This window comes from Budorcas taxicolor, chromosome 22, assembly GCF_023091745.1.
Source record: "Budorcas taxicolor isolate Tak-1 chromosome 22, Takin1.1, whole genome shotgun sequence".
Lineage (NCBI taxonomy): Eukaryota > Metazoa > Chordata > Mammalia > Artiodactyla > Bovidae > Budorcas > Budorcas taxicolor.
Window position 1 is genome coordinate 47,394,777 of NC_068931.1, and position 6,000 is coordinate 47,400,776.

Here is a 6,000-nt window from a genome sequence, read left to right on the forward strand (position 1 = left end):
TTTAAACTGGTGCTTCTTGACCTGCATACAGATTTCTCAGGAGACAGTAAGGTGGTCTGGTATTCCCATCTCTTTAAGAATTTTCCACTGCTTGTTGTGACCCACACAGTCAAAGGCTTTGACATAGTCAATGAAGCAGAAGTAGATGTTTTTCTGGAATTCCTTTGCTTTTTCTATGATCCAACGGATGTTGGCAATTTGATCTCTGGTTCCTCTGCCTTTTCTAAATTTAATTTGTACATCTGGAAGTTCTTGGTTCACATACTATTGAAGCCTAGCTGAAAGATTTTGAGGATTATCTTGCTAGCATGTGAAATGAGCAAAATTGTGTGGTAGTTTGAGCATTCTTTGGCATTGCCCTTCTTTGGGACTGGAATGGAAACTGACTTTTTCCAGTCCTAATGGCCACTGCTAAGTTTTTCAAATTTGCTGAAATACTGAAATCAGCACTTTAACAGTATCATATTTTAGGATTTGAAATAGCTCAGCTGGAGTTATGAAATTCCATCATCTCCACTACCTTTGTTTCCAGTAATACTTCCTAAGTCCCACTTGGCTTCTCACTCCAGGATGTTTGGCTCTAGGTGAGTGACCACACCATCATGGTTATCTGGGTCATTAAGACCATTTTTTGTATAGTTCTTCTGTGTATTCTTAGCACCTCTTCTTAATCTCTTCTGCTTCTGTTAGGTCCTTATTATTTCTGTTTTTTATTGTGCCCATCTTTGCATGAAATATTCCCATGATATGATATCTCCAATTTTCTTGAAAAGATCTTTAATTTTTCCATTCTATCATTCTCCTCTGTTTCTTTGCATTGTTCATTTAAGAAGGCTTTCTTATATTTTAACCAACCTGGAGCCCTTGCCCAAGCCTTGGACCAAATGGAAACAAAGATTTTGTAGCCAAAAAATTAAAGTTGTCTCAGTAAAAGAAAAATCTATCTCCAAATAAAAAACTGAGTAAGATGCGTAAAGTAGTCTATAAGCAGCTGGAAAAATAACGTCTGGTTATTGCTTATCTAAAATTAGAGCTTCCTGTTTGGTGCTGTTTATGTCTATATGACGTTTTCATGCATTCACGTTAGATACCTTATTGGGCAATATTGTTGAGGATGAAACTGTTTTTCCAGGCTTAGACACAGATGTCTCCTTATCATTTACTTCTTCAAGTTTTGCTTTGCTTTTTTTCTCTTCAGACCGTTAGATGGCGAGCTTTGGCATCTTGGATCATCTTTCTACAGACTTTCTTTATAACTGGTAATAGGGAGTTAATATTTTTATTCCTTTGACAAGAGTCAAAGAATGGTTGCCTTCAATAAAGATTCTTTAGGCAAGAGACAGCAGTGGTTAAGGTTATGTCTAGGGTAATATGTTTAGCCCCTAATTGGATGCGGGAAACAGCATAGATGCAGAATTCAAACTTATCTTTTAGAGTAACAAGATATCTTAACTTATCTTTTAAAGTTAAAATGACCCAGGATGGACCCAGTCCTTGGACTCGTTAGAGACTGCATGAATGAACTCGAATTTTTGCCCTTCCGTGCATCAGTGCCTTTGCCTTCCCATTCTGCTGGTCCTTGACTTTGAGTTCAGCTATGTCTTGCTTTGGCCAATAGAATCCGATGGAGGTAATGCTGATCCAGCTCTGCACCTAGACCTCACAAGGCCTTATATATTTCTCCTTTCCTTCTTGCACTTCTGACACTGCCATGAAAAAATAGTGCCTGAGTTAGTCCACTAGTTCTGTGAGAAGAACCCCTTGGAGCAGAGCCAAATCACTCAAGTCAAGGCCAGCCTAGATCAGCAAACCCTCATCCAACTAGAGATCCATGAGAATAAGCGATAATCATTTTTAAGTTACTAAATGCTGGGGTTGTTCATTCCACAGTATTTTTGAAGGAAGAGATCTCTATCTACTCCCCTGGTGATCTAACTTATTCTAATAGCTTGAAAACATTTATATACTCTGCAGATCCTCAAATTTGTATCTCCTACCTAGAACTCACCCGTGAATTCTCAGTCATTATTTCCAGCTGACCACCACTTAGATGTCTTATACATATCTCAAATTTACCCCAAAGTGAACTTCTGATTTCCCTCTGAAACCTATTTCTCTGCACCGCATTTCCGCTAATGGCAACTCCATTCTTCTAGCTTTTTCTCTCACACTGTAACAGTCCATTGGCACATTCTTTTGACTTGAACATCAACATACAGTATATTCAAATCTGACTACTTAGACCTTCTCTACCACTAAAATTCTGATCCAACTCACCATCATTTCTTGGATAGAGTAGTGCCATAGCTCTTAACTGGTATCTGTGTTTTTATCTTTGCTTCTCTACAGTTTATTCTTCCCAGGGTTGTCCAAGTACTTCTTCTAAAACCAATCAAGAAAAGCAATTTATTTGTTGAGAAAATGGGGTCATCTGTCCTGTGGAACTTTCCACATTCTGGGTTTTGCTGATTGTCCTGGATGACTTAAATGCTATGAACAGTACCCGAATCACCAGTAAAAAATAAAAACACTTACTGATTGAAGAAAATAGTTAACATTTAAACCTTTTATTAACTCAATAAAAAATATCAGGTGTGTGATGAAGAAAATTTCATGAGCCAGATGTTATAATAATTCAATAAATGTGTTAGCTGCCCTTTTTCTATCCTATTTTTACATTTCAGCATGTCTATTTCTGCATTCATTAAAAAAAAGCTCATTAAGATAAGGATTAGATACGTTATTTATTAAATATTTAGAGTCACCGTAAAGAATAAAAGTGGATTATTGGTTTGTAACATTTTTATCCTAATGTATTTTAATAGACATATCTATTTTATTGTTTATGTCTGAGATATGAATCAATGATGATTGAGGTATGTTTGCTTTTAATCCTGCTATTTACAATGGCTACCTTGAATTTAAATGGGTTTATGGCAGCAGAATTCACCCAAATGGATTCTATTTGAGGTAAGCATTGGACTAAAATAGGAAAACCCCACAAGATGAGCCTCATTCATGTTTATGGATTCAAACAAGCTATTCCTGGTATGAGACTCAAATGAAACCATTTGCAAGGTGAAAGCTTGTACATTATGAAGCATTTCTGGAAATAGGGCTCTTGGAAATGGAAAGTTTCTTTAAAAAATGAAGACAAGTCACTGTATCTATTTTTAAAGGAAATTAATCCTGAATAGCTATGTACAGTTAAAAAACTTGAAGTAAATAATAGCAGAATAAAAAGACTAGAGAAACTAGTTACTCAAATGCATATCTTTCCTTCCCTTACTTATTCATTTGTTCATTCTTTTTCTCAAGGAGGATTTGTTGAATTTCTAAAAGGTGCTTTACATTGTACAAGGGGTTGGGTAAGATGCAGTAGGCTAATCACAAATAGTAATCAGACATCCTGCTCTGATGAAAATTATCAACTAGTAAGAAAAATGAGCCATAGAATGCTAGGAATTACAAAGCATTAAATGCTTACTGCTTAAAATCAAGAAAGTGAGAATAAAAGATAGTTTTGAACAATGTTTTCCAAACTTAGCAGATCATAGAATCACCTGGGAGCTTTTAAATATATGTGCTTTTCTACTAGCTCAAGATGGCATATCATGTACATGTATTTCTTCTGCCTATTTCCTGCTGCTGCTGCTGCTAAGTTGCTTCAGTCATGTCCGACTCTGTGTGACCCCATAGATGGCAGCCCACCAGGCTCCCCCATCCCTGGGATTCTCCAGGCAAGAATACTGGAGTGGGTTGCCATTTCCTTCTCCTTCTGCCTCTTTCCTAAACTCCATTAAATTATAAAGGAATAAAAGGGTGAGATACATTTCTAGCACTAAAGATATAGAAGAACATAAGAAATTCAAACAATCTCTGGAAGATGAAACAATAGTAGAAAGCATATCAATGAATGACATTCAGTAGATAAAGCTGTAGCCAAGACTGAACCATGAAAGGGTTGCATGGAAGTAGAAGTCATTGTCTTGAAGAATTTCATGAGCGCTCCTGATTCAGAGGTGTACCAGAGATCCAGAAGGACAATTGGAGCTGAAAACATGTGAGTTGACTGATGATATACTTACGAAATAGTCAGCTTTCCCAGCCCTGACTCCCAAACTACTTGGACAATATAGTGAACAGTCTGCATTTGCCCCTGGGCAAGACTGAAAGTACTTTCCTCTTAGGAAATTAAACTATCTGAGAAGAGCCAAGTCTTCTAATGGGCACAGTGCTGCACTAAGACAGGGCCATTCATATTTTGAAATTGGGGAGGCTCTTAGCTTGACAACTTATTTCCTACTAGCGATGGCACCCCACTCCAGTACTCTTGCCTGGAGAATCCCATGGACAGAGGAGCCTGGTAGGCTGCAGTCCATGGGGTTGCTAAGAGTTGGATACAACTGAGCGACTTCACTTTCACTTTCATGCATTGGAGAAGGAAATGGCAACCCACTCCAGTGTTCTTGCCCGGAGAATCCCAGGGACTGGGGAGCCTGGTGGGCTGCGTCTATGGGGTCGCACTGAGTCGGACATGACTGAAGTGACTTAGCAGCAGCAGCAGCTGGGTCTAAGCTGCTGATTACTTACTTTTCAACATACATAGAGCTTTCAGTTAGATATTTCTCCCCACATCATTATACAAATAGTCATTCAAGTTCATTATTATTGAATATAAACAGGCAAGCAGGACACATGATGAAAATCAGCAACATGGAAAGATAAAGATGCAAACTGACTGCAGGAGAAAAGAGAGCTAATTCAGGGGGGTAAAGGCCGATTAGTGGTAATGAAAGCGATTTAAAATTTAAACAGAGTTCCCTGCCTCCCCCTCCTCGTACACAGAAATTTCTACACAAGAGGAACTATCAGAGAAAAAGAAACAATTCTTAAAGTTAAAACATAATACTCCTCCAAAAGGGGAAGATAAAGTTGAAAGAATATTCAAGAATATAGAAAAAAAACATAGAGACAGAAAATATGAGAGAAAGAAAGAAAACATAGGAAGAGTGAGTTTCATAAGGACAGAAGTGCAGGACAGGAAGTAATAAGAAAAATTAAAATTTTCAGAGGTGAAAAGTACATGAGAGTTCAAAGGGAGAAGACGTATGTGATACTTCGTAGTTTAACTGCTTAAGTCAAACCTGGACCAACCATCATGAAATTCCAAAGCTTATTAAATCATAAAATTTAAATCCTATTAAAAGAAGGTTCTAAAACATTCAAGAGAGGGAGAATGTTATCTATAAAGAAATATGAAGCTGATTGGCACTAAATGTAGAAGACAATCGTATGCTTCTTTCAAGGTATTGAAAGAACATAATTTAGAGCCTAATATTCTATAGTCAATCAAATTATCTATTAATGGTGAGGGAAAAATAAAGATTTTAAACGCAAAGGCAAAACTAATATTTCCTAAACAAAAATATTTAAGCAAAAAACTTTTAAATGTACAAAAGACTCAAAGCTTTTGCCTAGTCATTTGACAAAAATTTATTGAGTGTCTATTTTGGCATTATTTTAGGCACTAGACACACAATGATACACATGACCTTTTGAGACCTTTTCCTCAAGAAACTGATATATAGACAAGTTTCTAGAATTCTTTTGGAGAAAGTTATTTGAGGATGTACTCTGGCAATAGATTGGTGAAAAACAAAAAGCTGTAAGAATTGATCAAATTAAACCAAGCAGTCAACAGAGAAAAACCTAAGATGAAAGATATATGTGTATGTGTCTAAGTACATGTGCACTCAAGTCAAGTGCAACTCTGCAGCTCCGTGTACTGCAGCCCGCCAGGCTCTTCTGTGCATGGAGTTTTCCGGGCAAGAATACTGGAGTGGGTTGTTGCCATTTTCTTCTCCAGTATGCCCTAGTCCTAAAAAGCATTGATAAATTCTAAAAATAAACTCCATACAATAGATAAAATGAGAATCAACTGGAAGATAGAATTGATTGGTGTGGTGTAGATCATTAGCATTCAGCAACACCCAGTTT